This window comes from Canis lupus, chromosome 32, assembly GCF_048164855.1.
Source record: "Canis lupus baileyi chromosome 32, mCanLup2.hap1, whole genome shotgun sequence".
Taxonomy (NCBI): Eukaryota; Metazoa; Chordata; class Mammalia; order Carnivora; family Canidae; genus Canis; species Canis lupus.
The window spans coordinates 405,140-428,913 of NC_132869.1; positions in this window are offsets into that span (position 1 = coordinate 405,140).

Genomic DNA, 23,774 nt, shown 5'->3' on the forward strand with positions numbered 1-23,774 from the left:
CCAGAGATATTTAAGGACCTGCTCTCTTAGTTTGGTGCTACATACTAAGTTCCTTACATGAGAAGCTAGTTGAACTCAGTGTCCAATGGGTACTTGTTTCTGAGACTTGAGCTCACCCCCATTCCCTCACAGTTCCACACAGCCTTCAAATGGAATTTTGAACCTCTCTCTAGACAAGTTTGTGAGAAGCTCATAGGACACAAGGGCCTAGCTGCAGTCTTCAATGCTTGTGTCTCCAGGTGCAGTAGAGCGGTGTACATGGAACCTCCTGAATTACAATGTTGCTACATTCTCATGGCCATAAAAACGCAGCTAGTAGAAAGCTGGCTTCGAGGCATTCTTCCTTCTGAGAGCTGAGCTCAGGGCAGGACCCACCCGCATCCTGCCTGCCTGTAGACTTAGCTGCTAACATCCTGATGGTAGGTGCTGCCAGAGGTTGTGAGAAAAGCATGTGGAAGCGTCAGGCCTATACTCCAGTGTATCTGAGTTGAATACAGCGATTTCCAATGGCCTTCTTCAATTAGAGTGTAGCTAGGTTCTAACTCCCATGTAGGAGTGGGTAGCAGACATCTGCCTCCCAAGACTGATAAATCATGTTGATAGTATCTATCCTTTATATGATATAATAAAAATGGCAGTATATCTCTGTATATGATCCACAATCACAGTTCAATCATGAGATAAACAATAGACATGTCCCAACTAAGGGAAATTTTACAAAATACTCTACCTCTCAAAGTGTTCCAGTTCAACACCAAGAAGAAAAGGCTGAAAAAGTGTCACAATCCAGAGGAGCCTAAGAAAACTTGATGACAAGTTTAATGTGATATGAGGGATGGTAACTTAGCAAAAAAAAAAAAAAGAAATCTGAATAAAGTACGGTCTTTGGTTAATGCGAATATTTTAATATTGATTCATTCGCTAATATTTCGCTAATTCGTTAATATTCATTCGCTAATCATACTAATATAAGATATCGATAATTGGAGATATTAAGTGCGAGTGCATGAGAATTCTCTGTTATCTTCTCAATTTCCCTATAAATCTTTGTTTTTTTTTTCTAATCAATAAGATTTATTTTGAAAATTGACGTAAATGAATCAGGCTCCAAGTGTGAAGACATTTTAGAATAGTTTAATTAATTTTTGCCTTATTCTTAAAGAGTTCCTTCAATGGGAACAAAGTAAGAATTTTATATCAGAAGGAAAGAAAAACACTTATGAGCACTTATAATGCCTCCTCAACCTGAAAAGCAGGAAAGGATAATAAATAGCAAATATCAGATAAAAATACTTCTTTTATATTAGACACCATATTGCAAGTGCATTTAAAATTAGCAATGCATAACATTTATTTCCTGGACATTTGTCTTCCAAAGAGTTCGCAGTGTTTCAGTGTCAGTTAAAACAGGGGAAGAATCTCAGGGAAGAATCCTTCACATAGTAATAGGACCATTGGTAATAATGTCTCTCAGTTCGTTCCAAATCCATAAAGATGCATTTCCTGATGAGTGACTGCACTGTGAAGAAAGAGATGAGAAACGCTCATCCCTCTGAACTACTTGTGTCAGAATATTTTAACCATAGTACTACGGATAGTAAATTATCCTTATTAACAGGAAATACGTCTCACATTGGAATCTGAGCAATCAGATGGGCAGAGAAAAAATGCTTTGACTGGCTCTTCATCTTTTAAAGACAAAGGAGAGGTTTTCTATGTACAAAGTCAGTTGTCAAGATAGCCTTAGGGAATAAGAGTCTGCAGCATTGAATCCCACTGCACAGCCACCCAGGATGACCGCACTCCAGGTCTTCTTGATCCCAAATCCCTGGGCCTGTCCCCCAACACATGCTAGCACCAGAGGTCATTTGCAATTGCTCTCTTAGGAGCTCTGGGGAAGGGGGAAGGAGCTAGATAGGATGGGACATGTGGAGGCCAAGAAAATTAAGGCCATTCCACTTTATGTTCAGCGTTAGCACATGTCCAGCCATCCCAGGTCCCTGTGAATAAGAGCTGAAATTTACATTACTTCAGTTACAGGAAAAAAAACAAAAGTTTACAGCTTAATGTCCTAGAAATCCCCACATTACAATAAAAACTGAGCCCAAGCCAAGGGCAGGAAGCCCCTATTAGAATAAGAACAGAGCTCAATGCCCTCCAAGCCCCCATATCAAAATGTAAACAGAACTTGAGGAATTGCTCCAGCCCTTCTGGAGATCCCTGAGACCAGCCCTTAAAACTAAGCTAAAAAAAAACCAAAACAACAAAAAAACAAAACTAAGCTAAAACCCACCTCGGGGTCTAAGTCCCTGCTCCGCCCTGTGGGTATACTTGGACGAAAGCTCGAGTTGGTAAATCAACCCTCCTGTGTTTTTTTTTTTTCATTGGTGTTCAATTTACTAACATACAGAATAACACCCAGTGCCCGTCCCTCCTGTGTTTGAATCGGTGTCGGCTCCTTAGTGGTTTCTCGGGTTCACAATCTTGAGCACAACACCCCCATGTCCCCTCCCCACCTGGGCTGACCCCCTGTCCCCTCCCACCCAGGCTGACCCTCAGTCACCTCCCCGCCCACAACAGCTGGGCACAGGCCCTCACAAGGTCCCATGGGCATGGTGTGCACTGCCGCCATCCCCGGCCTCCCAGGGGAATGAAGGAGGTTTTGGCAGGACACACTCCCATGGTGGCCCCAGGGCTCCCTGCCCAGGACGGCAGCTGGTGACAGGTCGGGGTCTGTGTCCCTGATGCCGGCTCCTCCTCCCCGGTTTTCCCGCAGGAAATGAAGGAGGAAGCCCTGGTCTCCTCCAGGGACATCACGCAGATAGGCCTGGACGTCAACAGGACGTTGGGCAGCCACACCATGTTTTGGGACTGCTACGGGGTCGGGTGAGTCTCCTGGGCCGGGGGGGGGGGGTTCGGGGCCCCAGGGGAGGCCCGGGGGCTTCTGGGTAGGAAACACGGGGCTTCTGAGGCCGGGGGTAGCAACAGCAGCCAACAACACACCGCTGCATGGTAAGGTGCTGGGGATGACCCCCGTGCCCCCCACCCGGAGTTCGGGGATGAGGAGGCCACTAGGATGGGGCCTCCAGGGGTTGCCATGTGAGCTGAACTCCAAAGGGTTGAGAGACAGCCGCCTGAAAGGCAAGGGGCTGGGGTGGGGGCCGTGGGGGGCAGTAAGGGGACCTGGGGGCCAGGCGCCATGGCCGTGGCTGGAACAGGACACACATCGATCCGATGAGGGCCGGACGGGTCAGGGTGACACCCACCCTCGATGCTTTATATATTTCTAAAGTCTATGCATTTCATTTGAGACAATTTGCAATGTGTAAACATACATAGTATGATGACCCCCAGATAATGCCCCCGGTCCAGCCAGGGCCCTGCACTGACCATATGGGGCCCCTGGGGCAGGTGTCACAGCAAACCCCAGACTTGGGTCGCCATTATCTGTAGACGTCTCCGTGTGCATCTTAGAGAAAGAGGATGCCCTGTGTCTGCAGGCACCCTGAGCCATCCTGCTCATTCCCCACCCCCACACCATCCCCCTACATCATCATCCCCCATGGCATCGTCCCCATACCATCCCCCCTACACCATCCCCCTCACACCCCCACACAATCCCCACCCACACTATACCCCCACACCATCCCCCCTACACCATCCCCCACAGTCCACCACCATCATACCTCTGCCCCAACACCATCGGCCCCCAGCAAGGACCCGGTGCAGCAGCCCCCTGTGGGACATGCTCAGCCTCCCCGGGGTTCTCTGGACAGCCTACTCCCATCAGAGCCCTGGTGTCCCATAGAGTACCCAGGGGTTGCAGGGAAGACGGAAGGCCGGGAGCCCCCGACAGGGTGGGTGCAGGTGGGTGGAACACAGGATGCACTGTGCCCTGCCTCCTCCCACTGTCCCTCCTGGAGGGCGGCACACCCTGCACAGGACACCAGCCCCTAACCCAGAGGGACCTGGGCTGGCCTGGCCCTGGGCTCTGTGGGTGCTGGGGTGATTTGAGCCCTCCCCAGGCCCAACACAAAGACTAATGAGATCCAGCCCCCCATGGCCCTGGCCGGGCCTGGATTCTGGCTCTGGGCTGAGGGAGCCCTCTCACAGCTGGATGTGTCCTCCTGGGCCCTGGGCCTGCCCCACAGATCCGGGTCGCTGACCTAGGGCAGCCCTGGGGATCCCGGGACACCCCAGGGTGGGGAGAACAGGGGTAGGCTGGTGGGCTCCACCAACACCCACAGCAGGAGGCAGGCTCCTCCAGGTGCTGGGGCCCCAGGGGGCCCGAGGCCGGGGTCCAGCTGCCCTGCGGGGACCCAGCGCAGGAGCCCATGAGCTGCAGGTCCAGGTCAGCTCTGCTGTCCTCAGAACCGTCTCTCAGGCTGAAACCTCAGGACACACGCCCCCACACGGAGTCCACATATGCTCCCAGGTGGGGGACTCCAGCCCCCGCCCCCCCACCCCGTGTGATTCTTGCCCTCGCCTAAAGGACAGAAAGGTCTCCCTCCCCAATGGAAGGTGCGCACCCTTGGCTCTGAGCCCGTTTGCTGTAGCAAGTCAAGAAAGTGTTGTGGTGCGAAAATGCACAGCCAGCCCATTTCTGTGTCTCCAGGAACTCTGTGCACGGGGCGTGGAGAGACCCCCAGAGAGGAGGAGGGGGCACCACCCAGGCCCCAACCAGCCCCTGCAGGGGCGCCGCCAGGCACACACACAGCTGACGTCCCCACGTGCCTACCAGGGGCGGCCAGACACCAGGGTCAGGACCCCACGGACTTTACTGGGACTCAGCCTGTGCCCCGCGGGCCAGGAGGGGCTGGGACAGAGTGACCGTCAGGGAGCCTCAGGTCACCAGGGTCTGTGCAAAGCGACCTAGGAGGTCTGTGCTCCCTCTGTCCTGGGGGCCTGGGCTGGCCGGTTCCGGGGCACTTCCTCCCCTCCCCGCATCCCCGTGCCTGTGTGCCTCGGGCACAGTGGGCCTGTGGGGCGGTCAGTGTGGCCCTGGAAGGGAGGTCAGGGCAGCAGGCCCTTGTGTTGTGCCCAAGATTGCAAATACGAGAAACCACCAAGGAGCCGACACCGATGCAAACACACGAGGGTTTATTTACAAGCTCCAGCATGGGTCCAAATATACCCGACACTGCGGAGCAGGGACTTGGACCCCGAGACTAAGAGGCGACGTAGCAGCTTTATAGGGTCCAGTGGCCCATGGGATACACAGAAAGATGCACAGTCATGTCGGTCCACACGCAGGTGGCCGATTGAATTACATCTTACCCTGTAGTATCCATTTTAGCTGGCCTATTACTTTGGTCAGAATTGGCGCGCAGTTTTGGCGGGCACAAAGCAGGGTTACATTGTTCTGAGCCGATTTCCGATTAGGGTGTGCCCAGCGGCTCGACTAGGGTGGGGCAGCGCCTTAAGCAATAAGCAGGTTATGTGGCGGTCATACAGGAGGTGGCAGGTGTAGCTCAAAATGGAATCAGTCCTCCTCTGCTTGTCCAGGGGTAGGGGATTTTTGTTAAATTTCCTGGGTCACGCATTCCCCCCATTTTCAGAGGATCCTATGCAGGATCCAATCAAGGGTCCAGGTTGCTCTTAGAGTGAGCCAGGTGGAATGATTAAACCAGGATTTTACCAACCTTGTTGCTGTTCTCGCTGCCATTTCTATTCCAGCGAAGAAGCAGCATTCTACGTTTAAGGCAGCACATAACCCCCCCACACACACACACCACACACACACCCTTTGTTGTAAGAAGACTAAGTCTAATCCCTTTCTATTTTGAAGGACAACCTCAGACTAGGGAGTCTTGGAGGTGCGAAATTAGTGAGAACGGTGCACTCTTAGCTTTAAGGGATTGTCCTTGTCCGGGTGGTTTCCATTCTGGAACAAAGTTCTTGAGAACGGTATGTGGGTCAGCTGGCTGGACGTGGGTGTAGTGGACCAGGGAGTAATCCCGTCGACCTTGAGAGCGTTGGGAGTGGTCAGGATCAGGGTGTAGGTCCCTTGCAGCGAGGTTGAAGTGTCCGGTGTTGGTATCTCAACACGTACACACGTACACCCAGTCCCCTGGCCGATATCGATGGGGATCCGGGTGTGGCCCAGTCTCATAGAGGGCCCTCAGCTTAGGCCACACCTGCTCATGGGTTCATGACATTTGGAGGGAGAAAAGAAGTTGGTGATCATCAAATTCAGCAAGCACCTCAAGTTTTAAAATGGGGATAACAGGTGGAGGAAGACCGAACATGATCTCGTAGGGAGTCAGTCCCATCTAATATGGGGAGTTCCTCACCCTATATAGGGCGAAGGGGAGGAGAGTCACCCAGTCCCCGCCAGTCTCCAGGGCTAATTTAGTTAAGGTCTCCTTTAATGTTCTGTTCATCCTCTCTACCTGTCCTGAGCTCTGGGGCCTATATGCACCATCTAATTTCCAATCTGCCCCAAGTTCTAGTGCCACTCCCTGTGTTACCTTAGAGAAGAATCCTGGGCCCTTGTCTGACCCAATCTTAACAGGAAAACCATACCTCGGTAAGATGTCTTCCAGCAGTTTCTTGGTCACGGTCTGTGCCGTTTCATGTTTGGTGGGAAATGCCTCTGTGCATCCTGAAAAAGTATCTACAAACACTAATAAATACCTGTATCCATATTTTCCAGGTTTTACCTCAGTGAAGTCCACTTCCCAGTAGGCTCCCGGGCGGTCCCCCCGGAGCCAGGTGCCTGGGTTAGATCCATGGGCGGTGGCATTAGTTAACTGGCATGAGTGGCAGCTTGCCACGATCTGCTCGATCTTTGCTCGAGAGTCTTTAATAGTGATCTTTGCATGTCGTATGAGGTCTTCCATCTTCCTTGTTCCCGTGTGAGTACTCCGATGCGTTTTGGATAGGACTCGCCGTCCCAGTTCCTCTGGCAAGATGATGCTGGAGTCTGTGGCCCTCCACCAGCCACACAATCACTGGGTCATAGGCAAGTGTTTGATCCAGTGTAAGTCAGCATCACTATAGTTGGGGGTGTCCGGCAGGTTCCGTTCCCCCGGATCAGGTAGCGTGGTTGCTAAGACCTGGGTCACCAAAAGGGACGCCTCCTTTGCTTTTAAATCGGCTAGCCGGTTTCCCCTGGCTACTGGTGTGTCTGCCTTTTGGTGCCCCGGACAGTGGATGATGGCTAGGGCCTTGGGCAGCCAGAGGGTCCTCAGGAGTTCAAGAATCTCCGTTTTGTTTTTAACAGTCTTTGCCTCTGTTGTCAGAAGCTCTCTCTCTCTCTGTAAAGGGCTCCGTGAATGTGAGCGGTGGCAAAGGCGTACCTGCTGTCGGTGTAGATGTTTATTCGTTTACCTTCCTCCATGGTCAGTGCCTTGGCCAGTGGGATCAGTTCTGCCCATTGAGCCAACATTTAGGCTGTCAATGGCTCCGCCCAGACGGTCTCTGTCTCCGTGGTTATGGTATGGCTGCCCCCGCAAATCGGACTCCTTCTCGGACAAAACTGCTGCCGTCTGTGTACCAGGTGGCATCGGCGTTCGGCAGTGGCTGGTCCTGGAGATCAGCGCTGATTCCGTACACCTGTGCCCAAATTTCTTGACAGTCGTGCAGAGGGGGGTCCCAGTCTGGGTTAGGGAGTAGCGTTGCCAGATTCAGGGTTGTCGGTGGCTTAAATAAAATTCTGGTGGGGTTTAGCAGTAGGCTCTGATAATGGGTCAGATGGGCATTGCTGATCCAGCTGTCTGGGGGCTGTTTGAGTACCCCTTTAATAGCGTGTGGGGTGGTAACATGCAGTTCTTCCGGACTTTTTCTATTATAGACTCGTTCTGCTATTATCACTAAGTCCTGCAAGCTCTTCTCTCCCAGTCTCTCTACTCTTTGCAATTTCTTTTTAATGTTCAGAGCGGCCTGGTTAACAAAAGCCATGATAATTGCGGCCTTTGTTTCCGGGGCTTCTGGGTTCATAGGGGTGTACTGCCTAAAAGCCTCTATTGCTCCCTCTAAGAAGGCTGCTGGACTCTCATCCTTACCCTGTCTCACATCATAGACCTTGGCCAGATTGGTAGTCTTGCACGCGGCAGCCTGGAGACCTGCCATTAGAGTCTGGCGGTGGACCCGGAGTCTCTCCTTACCTTCAGGCGAGTTGTGTGCTTTGGGGAGTAAAAACGGGTTTTAGCCAAGGAGGGGAATTCTCGATCATGTCCTGACAGGCCAGGATGTTGGACATCTGGTCAGGGTGGCCATCTGGTTTGTCCCTGAAGTTCACGGCCTTAACCTGTAAGATAATAGGTAGGTGAAAATTTCCTTCTCAGGGCCATCCCACGTCAAAGGTTGGCCATTCTGATATGCAATAAATTTGGAATCTCTCTCTCTGTATGTCTATGCTCAGAATAAGAGTGCTTCCCTAACATCCGAGAAGTGGGAGAGCATAAGAGACAAGGGTATGGTTTGCATCTGCCCCATTATGTCCCCCGTCCACACCAAGGCACAGACAGTTACGACAGTTCACAAGTAACACAGTCAAACACACAGTTAACAAGAACACAGTAACACAGACCAGCACACAAACAGGTAACAGACCAGCGCGCAAAGAGGTAAGAAGAACACAGTAACAGACAAACGTTCTAGTGCGGCTGTGGAGACAAAACAGAAAGTAATCCGAAGGGCTTGCAGCCAGCCCTCCTTACAGATGAGGACTCCCGTCCTCCATACAGACGAGGACCCCCGTCCTCCTTACGGATGAGGACCCCGTCCTCCATACGGATGAGGACCCCCAGACCTCCTTATGGATGAGGACCCCTGTCGTCATTATGGATGAGGACCACATCCTCCTTATGGATGAGGACCCCCGTCCTCCTTACAGATGAGGACCCCATCCTCCATACGGATGAGGACCCCCGTCCTCCTTACAGATGAGGACCCCCGTCCTCCATACAGATGTGGACGTCCATCCTCCTTACAGATAGGACCTCCACCCTCCAGGCAGGGGCAAGGGACGTCTCCTCAAGACCCCCGGTTGATGGCCCACACAGCGCATCCGCCTAAGCCAATGCCGACCTAATACAGATTGGTATTCCTACAGGTTGGAGCTCTCAGAGAATATACATGCAAAAGGTGGAAAAAAAGTTGAGTGCACTCACCACGCGTGAAATCCTCCGGATAAGGTCCTGGAGGTCTCTCAGATCCCAGACGAGCCCCAAATATTGTGGCCAAGATTGTGAATCCTAGAAACCACCGAGAAGCCGACACCGATGCAAACACAAGAGGGTTTATTTACAAGCTGGAGCGTGGGTCTAAGTATACCTGACACAGCGGAGCAGGGACTTGGACCCCGAGACTAAGAGGCATAGCAGCTTTATAGGGGCCAGTGGCCCATGGGATACACAGAAAGTTGCTCAGACATGTCGGTCCACACGCAGGTGGCCGATTGAATTACATCTTACCCTATAGTATCCATTTGAGCTGGCCTGTTACTTTGGTCAGAATTGGCGCGCAGTTTTGGCGGGCACAAAGCAGGGTTACATTGTTATGGGCCGATTTCTGAGTAGGGCGTGCCCAAAAGCTTGACTAGGGTGGGGCAGCACCTTAAGCAATAAGCAGTTTATGTAGGGGTCATACAGGGGGTGACAGTTGTAGCACAAAATGGCATCTGTCCTCCTCTGCTTGTCCAGGAGTAGGGGATTTTTGTTAAATTTCCTGGGTCCCGGGATCCGTGGGTGGCGCAGCGGTTTAGCGCCTGCCTTTGGCCAGGGGCGCGATCCTGGAGACCCGGGATCGAATCCCATGTCGGGCTCCCGGTGCATGGAGCCTGCTTCTCCCTCTGCCTATGTCTCTGCCTCTCTATATCTCTCTTGCTGTGTGACTATCATAAATAAATAAAAAGAAATTTCCTGGGTCCCACACTGACTGCATGTACACTTCGCTTCTAACAGGCCTAGGTTCGTTGCATGACAAAAGTGGTGTGAGAGGCAATTGGAAGGTGCAGGCCAGGAGACAAGCGTCTTGAAGCTCAATCCAGCGACTACCGAGGAATTCCTCTCATACATTAACACTACATACTAACTTCTATACAAGAGAAGCTAGTTGAAAGCAGTGTCCAGGGGAACTTGATTCTGAGAGGTGAGACCACACGCAGTCACTCACAGTTCCACACTGACTGCAGATACAGTTTCGAACATCCTCACTAGAGATGTATGCCAGAAGCTCATGGTACGCAGGGGGCAAGTCGAAGGCTTCAATGGTTGTGTCTCCAGGTGCAGTAGAACAGTATTCATTGAACCTCCTGAACTACAGCTTCGAGCCATGCTTCCTTTTGAGACCTGAGCTCAAGACAGGACCCTCCCGCATCCTGACTGCCTGTAGATGTAGCTGCTAACATCCTAATGTTAGGTGCTGGGAGCGGTTGTGAGAAAAGCATGTGAAAGCGACAGGCCTGTACTCACATATATCTGTGTTGAATACGGCGATGTCCAACGGCCTTCTTCAATCAGAATGTAGCTAGGTTCTTTTTGTTTAATTAATTAATTTATTTATGATAGTCACACACACACACACACACACACACACAGAGGCAGAGACATACGCAGAGGGAGAAGCAGGCTCCATGCACCGGGAGCCCGATGTGGGATTCGATCCCGGGTCTCCAGGATCCCACCCTGGGCCAAAGGCAGGCGCTAAACCACTGCGCAACCAGGGATCCCTGTAGCTAGGTTCTAACTCCCATATATGAGTGGGTAGCAAACATCTGCCTCCCAGGCATACACACTTCTGAGAGTTGGGCTTATGGCCTGTACCTCCCACATCCTGCCTGCAGGTACACTTCGCTCTTTACAAGCCTAGGCTCGATGCATGACTGAAGTGTTGTGAGAGGTAAGTGGAAGGTGCCGGCCCACAAGACTAGTGCCTCCAAGCTCAATCCAGCGATTTCCTAGTAATTTCTGTCTGAGACTGGTGCTACATACTAAGTTCCGTAGGTGAGAAGCTAGCTGAACGCCCTGTCCAAAGGCAACTTACTTCTGAGAGTTGAGCTCACGCTCAGTCCCTCACAGTTCCACACTGCCTGCAGAGTGAGTTTCGCACGTCTTCATCTGAGACGTTTGCCAGAGGCTTCTGAGTCACAAGTTAACAATGCAGACCTGGAGGGTATCTCCAGGTGCAGTAGAGTGGTAATCTTGGAACCTCCTGACTGAGAATACTGCTAGCTTCTCACTGCCATAAGAACACAGCTAGTTGACAGCTGGCTTCTAGACATGCTTCGTTGTGAGAGCTGAGGTCAGGGCATGACCCTCCTGCATCATAACTGCCTGTAGACATAGGTCCAGGCATCCTTATGTTAGGTGCTGACAGAGGTTGTGTGAAAAGCATGTGGAAGTGACAGGCTTGTACTCTCGTGTATCTCAGTTCAATACAGCGATTGCCAACGTCCTTGTTCAATTAGAGTGTAGCTCGGCTTCTAGCTCCCATCAATAAGTGTCTAGCAGACATCTGCCTGCAAAGCATACACACTTCTGAGAGTTGAACTCATGCCCTGTACCTCCCACATGCTGACTGCAGATACACTTTGCTCCTATCAGGCCTAGCCTCGATGTGTGACAGAAGGGTTGTGAGAGGTTAGTGGAAGGTGCCGGCCCACACGACTAGTGTCTCATATCCCAATCCAGAGATATTTGAGGAACTGCTCTCTTAGTTTGGTGCTACATACTAAGTTCCTTACATGAGAAGCTAGTTGAACGTAGTGTCCAATGGGTACTTGCTTCTGAGACTTGAGCTCACCCCCAGTCCCTCACAGTTCCACACAGCCTTCAGATGGAATTTCGAACCTCCTCTCTAGACAAGTTTGTCAGAAGATCAAAGGACACAAGGGCCTAGCTGCAGGCTTCAACGCTTGTGTCTCCAGGTGCAGTAGAGCGGTGTACATGGAACCTCCTGAATTACAATGCTGCTACATTCTCATGGCCATAAAAACGCAGCTAGTAGAAAGCTGGCTTCGAGGCATTCTTCCTTCTGAGAGCTGAGCTCAGGGCAGGACCCACCCGCATCCTGCCTGCCTGTAGACTTAGCTGCTAACATCCTGATGGTAGGGGCTGCGAGAGGTTGTGAGAAAAGTATGTGGAAGCGTCAGGCCTATACTCCCGTGTATCTGAGTTGAATACAGCGATTTCCAAGGGCCTTCTTCAATTAGAATGTAGCTAGGTTCTAACTCCCATGTAGGAGTGGGTAGCGGACATCTGCCTCCCAAGACTGATAAATCATGTTGATAGTATCTATCCCCTATATGAGATAATAAAAATGGCAGTATATCTCTGTATATGATTCACAATCACAGTTCAATCATGAGATAAACAGACATGTCCCAACTGAGGGAAATTTTACAAAATACTCTACTTCTCAAAGTGTTCCAGTTCAACAACAATAAGGAAAGGCTGAAAAACTGTCACAATCCAGAGGAGCCTAAGAAAACAGGAGGACAAGTGTAATGTGATGTGAGGGATGGTAACTTAGCAAAAACTAAGGACATCTGAAAAAAGTATGGTCTTTGGTTTATGCGAATATTTTAATATTGATTCATTAGCTAATATTTGTACCATATTAATATAAGATATTGATAATTGGAGAAACTGAGTGCGAGTCCATGAGAATTCTCTGTACTATCGTCTCAATTTCCCTATAAATCTTTGTGGGTTTTTTTTCTAATAAATAAGATTTATTTTGAAAATTGACTTAAATGAATCAGGCTCCAAGTGTGAAAACATTTTTAGAATAGTTTAATTAATTTTTGCCTTATTCTTAAAGAGTTCCTTAGATGAGAACAACGTAAGAATTTTATATCAGAAGGAAAGAAAAACACTTATGAACACGTATATGCCTCCTCAACCTGAAAAGCAGGAAAGGATAATAAATAGCAAAAATCAGATAAAAATACTTCTTTTATATTAGACACCATATTGCAAGTGCATTTAAAATTAACAATGCATAACATTTATTTTCTTGACATTTGTCTTCCAAAGAGTTCACAGTGCTTCAGTGTCAGTTAAGAAATGATTCATGTGAAATTTTTATTAAACCAAATTTACTGGGAAATTACTGCCCAGATAATACTTTATTTTGATTTTATTGAGTTCCTTCCTAATCACTGATCCTTTTAGCTAGAGCTTTCAACTATAGCAAATGCCTTAGAAGGCCAATTTCTAAGTTGCTATTATATTACCCTAATGGAATCACGTATCGTTTTCCTTCGCTCAGATATGGCACACAGTAGGCACCTGATAAAATACTGAATGAGTGAATGGATAAAATTGCTTTTTATCATTTCATTCAGCAATTTCATTCTTATCTTTGTCCATTTCATGTTCTAATGTTTATCAACATCAACTCAAGAAGGTTAGGGATCCATTAATTTATTAAGTATTTGGTGCATAGCTACTATGTGCAAGGTGCTAGGAATACCAAGTTAACCAGATATAGATGCAGTCCCTAGCTCCCTCCAGTCCATGCTGGTGGGAGAGACGGATACTAACCAAAAAGTGACCGAAAGACAACTAAACAAGATTATAGTAGCCAATATAAAGGTAAATATACAGCTTACTACAAGTACATATATAAGAAGGCTTAGTCTAACTGGGGCCTCAGAGAAGATGACCAGAAGAAGCAACATTTATATTAAGACTTAGAGAAAGGAGAAGGTAAGTGGTGGAAGGAGAATATTATGAGGAAAAGGAAGGTTTCTGCCTCTGAATTGTAGGGCTCTGGGCAAGTCCCTTGAGCTTAGGCTCTGAACCTACTTCTTTCTCTGCAAAACTGTGACAGTAATAATGCCTGTGCCATAGAGCTCTAATGAGTAAAGAGTTGGACTTTATTTGTACAATACCTAGGACGTTAGTAAGTACTTAATAAATATTTTCTGGTGGCCATAACGGCCTGGAGCCAGGCTTCCTGAGTTCGAATCCTTTAGTTGGCCCATCAAGATAACAGTATCTGCCCACAGGGTTGTTGGAGGATCCCATGAGTTCTTTTATGTGAAACATGACACAATTCTTGGCACATAACATGTGCCATATGAATGTTAACTTATATTAGCAATAAAGAAATCCTACAACAGTCCAATGAGGTGTTTAGAAATTATTCTATAGCTTTTAAGGGAATTGAAATTCAAAAAGAACCTAAGTGCCTGTCCGTGTTTACGTAGTTAACCAGTTCATTATCTGAAACCCAAACTCACAATTTCTGATTTTAACCTCACTCCAAGAGGCCTCCTGAAGCCCGAGGAAAAATTGCCTTCTTGGGATCTCAGGGAAGAATCCTTAATCTAATAATATGACCATTGGTAATAATGTCTCTCGGTTCTTTCCAAATCCATAAAGATACATTTCCTGATGAGTGACTGAGCTGTGAAGAAAGAGATGAGAAACTCTCATCCCTCTTAATTACTTGTGTCAGAATATTTTAACCGTAGTACTCTGGATAGTAAATTATCCTTATTAACAGGAAATATGTCTCAGTTTGGAATCTGAGCAATCAGATGGACAGAGAAAAACTGCTTTGACTTGCTCTTCATCTTTTAAAGACAAAGGAGAGCTTTTCTATGTACGAAGTCAGTTGTCAAGATAGCCTTAGGGAATAAGAGTCTGCAGCATCGAATCTGGCTGCACAGCCTGGATGCCTGAGCTCCAGGTCTTCCTGATCCCAAATCCCTGGGCCTGTCCCCCAACACAGGCTGCCACCAGAGGTCATTTGCAATTGCTCTCTTAGGAGCTCCAGGGAAGGGGGAAGGAGCTAGATAGGAAGATGGGATGCGTGGAGGCCGAGAAAATTAAGGCCATTCCACTTTAAGTCTAGTGTTAGCACACGTCCAGCCATCCCACGCCCCTGCAAAGAAGAGCTGAAATTTCCATTACTTCAGTTACAGCAAAAAACCAAAAGTTTACAGCTTAATGTCTTTGAAAGCCCCACATTAGCATAAGAACTGAGCCCAGGCCTAGGGCAGGAAGCCCCTATTAGAATGAGAACAGAGCTCAATGCCCTTGAAGGCCCCATATCAAAATGTAAACAGAACTTGAGGAATTGCTCCAGCCCTTCTGGAGGTCCCCGAGACCAGCCCTTAAAACTCAGCTAAAACCCACTTCGGGGTCCAAGTCCCTGCTCTGTCGTGTCGGGTGTACTTGGACGCAAGCTTGAGCTTGTAAATAAACCCTGGTGCGTTTGCATCGGTGTCGGCTTCTCAGTGGTTTCTCGGATTCGCAATCTTGGGCACAACAGTCTGAGATAAAAAAGCAAAACCAAAAGAAGCTCCGGACGCAGGCAGAGTGAACGCAGGGTTCTGAGAGAAGCGGCAGAGACCCGGGGGCTTGGGGGCTCTTCTGTGGAGGCCCCTGCAGACTGGGGAGGGGGGGGGATGCTCAGCCCCAGAGCCAGAGGACCCAGCGTCCCCACTCGCATCCCGCCCATCAGCGCTGAGTCTCAGGGAGCAGCACAGCGCCACCCGCTGGAGGCCAGAGGCGCTGACGCCCACCCCGCCTCTGACCCCACAGATGTGCACCTGAGAATCAGCGCCAAGGCCCATCCCCAGACCCCGCACAGACCACTCGCTGCCACCAAGTTGTCGGACCACAGAGGCTGCAGTGCTTCAGCTCTGCCTGGAAAGTAAGGTTTAGCTTCCTTTGTACTTTGTGCTTTATTTTCATTTATTTACTTTGATTCTTTTTTATTAATTGCTTTATTTTAATTTTTATGTATGTACCTTATATATTTCTTATTTTTACTTTCATGGTACTTTAATTGTGTTTCTTATTTTGGGATTTAGAATCTTTTAACAACCAGGCCAAAATAATCTGGTGTTTTTTTGGGGAGGGCAGTTGTTATTGTTTTTCTTGGTTTTTCTTTTTCTTCCTTCTTTCTTTTCTGGAAAAAATAATGAGATGGAGAAATTCACCTCCATAAAATAACATGAGGTAGTACTCACAGCCAGGAAGTTCATCAATACACATATATGATGTCTAACTACAGTTTAAAACAATGATTAGAAAGATAGCAGCTAGGGATCCCTGGGTGGCGCAGCTGTTTGGCACCTGCCCTTGGCCCAGGGCGCGATCCTGGAGACCCGGAATCGAATCCCACATCGGGCTTCCGGTGCATGGAGCCTGCTTCTCCCTCTGCCTATGTCTCTGCCTCTCTCTCTTTCTCTCTCTGTGACTATCATAAATAAATAAAAATTAAAAAAAAAGAAAAAAGAAAGATAGCAGCTGGGCTGGAAAAAGAGCATAGAAGAAAACTAGAGAATCCCTTACTGTAGAACTAAAAGAACTAAAATCTAGTCAGGCCAACGTTAAAAATGCTATAACTGAGATGCAGTCCCAAGTGGAAGCCTTAAAAACAAGAAAGGTTATGGACCACAGAGGCAGACTGAGGGAACTCAGCCACTTATTAAAACAATAACATTCATATCATAGGAGACTCAGAAGATGAAGAGAGAGAAAAGGGGGTAGAAGTTTTATTTGAATGAATTATGTAAACTTCTATAACCTGAGGAAGGACACAGACACTGAAATCGAGAGACAGAGAACTCCCAATAAATTCAACAGAAGCTGACCATCACCCAGGCACCTCAGAGTCAAAGTCACAAAATACACAGACAAGAAAAGAATCCTGAAAGCAGTGGAGGTGGGGCTTGGGGGAGGTAGTCCTTAACCTACAAGGGAAGATGAATCAGTTTGCAGCAGATCTGTCCACAAACTTGGCAAGCCAGAAGGAAGTGGAAGGAAATATTCAATATGCTGAATGGGAAAAGTATGCAGCCAAGAATCCTTTCTTTTTTTTTTTTTTTTTTTAAGAATAATCATCAAAATTTATTTAATCTCCCTAGGAAGAAATTAAAAATTTCTGAACACAAAATGCCATTTTCCTCAATCATAATAGCAAAAATTTATTTTATGTTTTTAATTTTTTTTAAATTGAAGTTCAATTTGTAAGAATTCTTTCTTCAGCAAGGCTGTCATTCAGCATAGAAGGAGAGATAAAGAGTTTCTCAGACAGGCAAAAAATAAAGGAGTTCATGACCACTAAACCAGTCCAGTAAGGAATTTTAAGAGGGACTCTTCTAGTGGGGGAAAAAAAGAGACCAAAAGCAAAAAACTAGAAAGGACCAGAGAACATCACCAGCAACACCAACTCTACAGGTAACACAAAGGCACTAAGTTCATACCTTTCAATAATCACTCTGAATGCTGATACACTAAATGCTCCAATCAAAAGATATAGGGTATCAGAGTGGCTTAAAAAACATGATCTGGGATGCCTGGGTGGCTCAGGGGTTGAGCCTCTGCCTTTGACTCAGGGTGTGATCCTGGAGTCTGGGATTGAGTCCCATATTGGGCTCCTGGTGGGGAGCCTGTTTCTCTCTCTGCCTAATTTTCTGCCTCTCTCTCTCTCTCTCTCTCTCTCTCCCTTAAATAAAATCTTTATTAAAAAAACAAGATCCATCTGTATGCTGCCTACAAGATGCTCACCTTAGACCTATAGACACCAGCAGATTGAAAGCCAGGGGATGGAAAATCATCTATCACGCTAATGGACAGCAAAAGAAAGCTGGAGGACCCGTACTTATATCAGACAAACTAGATTTGAAACCAAACCCTGGGGGACACCTGGTGGCTCAGTGGTTGAGCATCTGCCTTTGGCTCAGGGTGTGATCCTGGGATCCCAGGATCGAGTCCCACATCGCCCTCCCTTTGGGGAGCCTGCCTCTACCCCTAACCCTAACTGCAAACCTAAGCCCAACCCTAACTCTAACCATAACCCTAACCCCAACTCCTAACCTCCTGCCCTAATCCCTAAAGCCTAAACCCTAACCCTAACTCTAAATCCTGTCCCTAACCCTAACCCCTTTCCCTAATCCCTAACCCCCATCCTAACTCCTAACCACTGACCCTTACCCTTATCCCTCACCCTAACCTCTAATCTGTAACCATAAGCCTAATCACTAACCCCTAACATCTGACTTAACCCTAACCACTAACTGCCTCTCTTCCCCTGACCCTACCATTCATTCTACCCATTCACTTACCCTGTGGTTCTGAGTAGTCCCTTCTGATGTGGACGTGGCCCCCAACGGCGCCTCCAGAGTCCTCCAGGGGGTCCTGAGGAAGCCGGGCTCCTGTGAGTGCGGACGCAGCCCCATGTGTTCCTGAGTCATAGTCAGCGGGTCCTGAGGACGACGGGGCTCCTGTCACTGTGGACTATGCCTCACATCCTCTGGAAGCCTCACAGCAGGTCCTCAGGAGGCCGGGGGCTCCTGTCACCCTGGACATGGCCCCACGTCCCCCCGAAAACTCACTGCGGGTCCTGAGGAGGCTGTGGGCTCCTGGCAGCATAGACGCAGCCCCATATGTCCCGAAGCCAAGTGCATGTCCTGAGGAGGACGGGGGTCCTGTCAGTGTTGACGTGGCCCCACATTTTCCTCAAGCCTCACCATAAGACCTGAGGAGGTTGGGGGCTCCTGTCAGCATGGACGTGGCCCCAAAGCTTCCCAAAACTTCAGAGGGGGTCCTGAGGAGGCCGGAGACCTGTCAGTGTGGATGCGGTCCCCACATCTTTCTTAGGCCTCACCACGGGCCCTGACAAGGCTGGGGTCTTCTGTCCGCATGGACACATCCCCATATTTCCCGAAGTCTACACCGGGGGTCCTGAGGAGGTCAGCGTCCTGTCAGTGTGGCCGTGGCCCCACATCCTCCCGAAGCCTCACCGTGGGTTCTGAGGAGGCCGGGGCTCCTGTCAACATGGATGTGGCCCCCATCTTCCAGAAGCCTCAACTTGGGTCCTGAGGAGCCCGGGAGCTCCTGCCAGAGTGGACGCGGCGCCACATCTTCCTGAAGCTTCCCCGCGGGTCCTGAGGAGGCCCAGGGGCTCCTGTCGCGTGGATGCGGGCCCACAGCTTCCTGAAGCCTCACCGCGGGTCCTGAGGAGACCGGGACTCCTGACAGCGTGAACGCGGCCCAATGTCCTACTGAAGCCTCACCGCGGGTCCTGAGGAGGCTGGGGCTCATCAGCGTGGACGCGACCCCACGTCCTCCTCAGGCCTCACAAGCACAGGCGGGCTCCTGTTAGTGCAGGCGGAGGAGGCTTACTGAGCATGCACGCTCCTTGGGCGGGGCCTGGATTCGGGCGCCATCTGCGGGACACTTATGCACTGCAGGAGGCCATGCAGGAGGTGGCCTTCCCGTCCCTAGGGCCGCACCTGCCTCCTTCCGGGCTCCAGCTGAGGCCTGTGAGCTTCGGAAACGTCTCACTGAAATGGAGCCCAACACCCGTACAGAGTCACCAGGTCCGGGTGAGGACCAGGCAAGGACCAGAATCACCAGGTCCAAGTGAGGTCCACGTGGGGACCTAAGTCAACAGGTATGGGTGAGGCTCCGGTGGGGACCAGAATCACCATGTCCAGGTGAGGTGCAGGTGGCAACCACACTCACCAGGTCCCAGTGAGGCCCAGGTGGGGACCAGAAGCACCAGGTACAGGGGAGGCCCTTGAAAGAACCAGAGTCAACAGTTCGAGGTGAGGCGCAGGTGGCAACCAGAGTCAGCAGGTCCAAGTCAGGCCAAAGTGGGGTTCACAGTCACCAGGTCAGGGTGAGACCCAGAGGGGAACCAGAGTCACCTGGTCCAGGTGAGGTCCAGTTGTGGAACACAGTCACCGTGTCCCAATTATGCCCAGTTGAGGACCATGGTCAACAGGACCAGGTGAGGCCCAGAAGGGGATCAGAGTCAACAGGTCCAAGTGAGGCCCAGGTGGGGACCACAGTCACCAGATCCAGGGTAGTCTCAGGTGCCGACCAGAATCACCAGGTCCAGGTGAGGCCCAGGTAAGGACCAGAGTTACCAGGTCGAGGTGAGTCCCAGGTGGGGAACACAATAACCATGTCCCAGTGATATCCACCTCAGGACCAGAGTCACCAGGTCCTCTTGAGGACCAAGTGGGGACCAGATTCACCAGGTCCAGGTGAGGCCCAGGTGGAGACCAGAGTTACCAGTTAAAGGTGAGTCTAGAAGGACAGCACGGTCACCAGGTCTAGGTGTGGTCCATGTGAGAACCAGATCACCAGGTACAGGTGAGGCGCAGGTGGGAACCAGAGTCAGCAGGTCTGGGTGAGGCCAAGGTGGGGACCACAGTCACCAGGTCCAGATGAAACCAAGCTGAGGACCAGAGTCACCAAATCCAGGTGAGGCCCGGGGGGAGTGGGACTGGAGTCACCAGGTACAGGTGAGGCTAGAAGAACAGCAGAGACACCAGGTCCAGGTGAGGTTCATGTGGGAAACAGAGTCACCAGGTCCAGGTGAGGCCCAGGTGAGGACCAAAGTTAAATGTTCCAGAGTCTCACTTGGGAAACAGACTAAACATATCCCGATGATGCCCAGGTGGGTACAAGAGTCACCAGGTCCAGGTGGGGCGCACGTGAGGACCAGATTCACCAGGTCCTGGTGATACCCAGGAGGGGACCAGATTCACCAGGTCCAGGTAAGACCCAGGTGGAACTCAGTCACCTGGTCTGGGTGAGGCCCAGGTGGGGACAAAAGTCATAAGACCAGTTGAGGCCCAGGTGGGAACACAGTCACCAGGTCCAGGTGAGGCCAAACTAAGTGCCAGAGGCACCAGGTCCAGCTGAGGCCCAATTGGGGACTGGAGTGACCAAGTATAGATTAGGTTAGAAGGACACCACAGTCATAAAAACGCAGCTAGTTGAAACCTGGCTTCTAGGGATGCTTTCTTGTGAGAGCTGAGCTCAGGGCAGGACCCTCCCGCATCCTGACTGCCTGTAGACATAGCTCCTATCATCCTTAAGTGAGGTGCTGGAAGAGTTTGCGTGAAAAGCATGTGGAAGTGTCAGGCCTGTACTCACGTGTATCTGAGTTCAATACAGGGATTTCCAACAGCCTTGTTCAATTAGAGTCATGCTACGTTTTAACTCCCATGAACGAGTGGCAAGCAGACATCTGCCTGCAAGGCATACACATTTCTGAGAGTTGAGCTTATGGCCTGTACCTCCCCCATCCTGACTGCCTGTACGGTCTACTTCCACAGCATTTCGTTGTATGCGGGACAGTAGCGAAGTGAGAACCAACTGTCTGCCTTGTCAATTTCGCGCTAGGGGACAGCTGCCTCCAAGGCATGCACACTCCTTTGGATTGAGCTTATGGCTTGTACCTCCCACATGCTGAACGCCTGTACGCTTCGCTTCCAAAGGATTTCGTTCGATACGGGACGCAAGTTTTGTGAGAGGCAAGTGTCTCTTAGCTCAATCCAGCGACTTCGGAGGAATTCCTCCCTCAGAAGGGAGCTACATACTAACTTCCAAACCCGAGTACCTTGTTGAAAGCTATCTCTCTGGGGAGCTTCCTTCTGCGAGGTGAGCTGACACGCGGTCCTTCCCAGTTCCACACTGCCTGCACATGGAGTTATGAACATCCTCACTAGACAGGTTTGTCAGAAGCTCATGGGACGCAAGGGGCAAGCTGCAGGCTTCAATGGTTGCGTCTCCAGGTGCGGTAGAGCGGTATTGACGGAACGTCCTGACTTACATTGCTGCTACGTTCTCACGGCCATAACAACGCAGCTAGTGGAAAGCTGGCTTCGAGGCATGCTTGAGAGCTGAGGTCAGGACAGGACCCTCCCGCATCCTGACTGTCTGTAGACATAGGTCCTAGCATCCTTATGTTATGTGATGGGAGAGGTTGTGAGAAAAGCATGTGGAAGCGTCGGACCTGAACTCACGTGTATCTGAGTTGAATACAGTGATTTTCAATGGCCTTCTTCAGAGTGTAGGTAAGTTTTAACTACCATGTACGAGTGGGTAGCAGACATCTGCCTCCCAGGCATACACACTTCTGAGAGTTGAGCTTATGGCCTGTACCTCCCACATCCTGCCTGCAGGTACACGTCGCTTCTAAAAGGCCTAGGCTCGATGCGTGACTGAAGTGCTGTGAGAGGTAAGTGGAATGTCCCGGCACAGAAGAGTAGTGCCTCCAAGCTCAATCCAGCGATTTCCTAGTAATTCTTGTCTTAGACTGGTGCTACATACTAAGTTCCATACGTGAGAAGCTAGCTGAACGCCTTGTCCAAAAGCAACTTACTTCTGAGAGTTGAGCCTACACTCAGTCCCTCACAGTTGTACAAAGCCTGCAGAGTGAGTTTCGAACGTCTTCACCAGAGACGTTTGTCAGAGGAGTCTGAGACGCATGTGGAACAATGCCGACCTGGAAGGTGTCCCCAGTTGCAGTACAGTGGTAATCTTGGAACCTCCTGACTCAGAATACTGCTACATTCTCACTGCCATAAGAACGCAGCTAGTTGAAACCTGGCTTCTAGACATGCTTCGTTGTGAGAGCTGAGGTCAGGGCAGGACCCTCCTGCATCATAACTGCCTGTAGACATAGGTCCAGGCATCCTTATGTTAGGTGCTGACAGAGGTTGTGTGAAAAGCATGTGGAAGTGACAGGCTTGTACTCTCGTGTATCTCAGTTCAATACAGCGATTGCCAACGTCCTTGTTCAATTAGAGTGTAGCTCAGCTTCTAGCTCCCATCAATAAGTGTCTAGCAGACATCTGCCTGCAAAGCATACACACTTCTGAGAGTTGAACTCATGCCCTGTACCTCCCACATGCTGACTGCAGATACACTTCGCTCCTATCAGGCCTAGCCTCGATGCGTGACAGAAGGGTTGTGAGAGGTTAGTGGAAGGTGCCGGCCCACATGACTAGTGTCTCATATCCCAATCCAGAGATATTTGAGGAACTGCTCTCTTAGTTTGGTGCTACATACTAAGTTCCTTACATGAGAAGCTAGTTGAACGTAGTGTCCAATGGGTACTTGCTTCTGAGACTTGAGCTCACCCCCAGTCCCTCACAGTTCCACACAGCCTTCAGATGGAATTTCGAACCTCCTCTCTAGACAAGTTTGTCAGAAGTTCATAGAACACAAGGGCCTAGCTGCAGGCTTCAATGCTTGTGTCTTCAAGTGCAGTAGAGCGGTGTACATGGAACCTCCTGACTTACAATGCTGCTACGTTCTCATGGCCATAAAAACGCAGCTAGTAGAAAGCTGGCTTCGAGGCATGCTTCCTTCTGAGAGCTGAGCTCAGGGCAGGACCCACCCGCATCCTGCCTGCCTGTAGACTTAGCTGATAACATCCTGATGGTAGGTGCTGTGAGAGGTTGTGAGAAAAGTATGTGGAAGTGTCAGGCCTATACTCCCGTGTATCTGAGTTGAATACAGCGATTTCCAACGGCCTTCTTCAATTAGAGTGTAGCTAGGTTCTAACTCCCATGTAGGAGTGGGTAGCGGACATCTGCCTCCCAAGACTGATAAATCATGTTGATAGTATCTATCCTTTATATGATATAATAAAAATGGCAGTATATCTCTGTATATGATCCACAATCACAGTTCAATCATGAGATAAACAACAGACATGTCCCAACTAAGGGAAATTTTATAAAATACTCTACCTCTCAAAGTGTTCCAGTTCAACAACAAGAAGAAAAGGCTGAAAAACTGTCACAATCCAGAGGAGCCTAAGAAAACTTGATGACAAGTTTAATGTGATATGAGGGATGGTAACTTAGCAAAAAAAAAAAAGGAAATCTGAATAAAGTACGGTCTTTGGTTAATGCGAATATTTTAATATTGATTCATTCACTAATATTTGTACCGTACTAATATAAGATATCAATAATTGGAGAAATTGAGTGCAAGTGCATGAGAATTCTCCGTACTATCTTCTCAATTTCTCTATAAATCTTTGTTTTTTTTTTC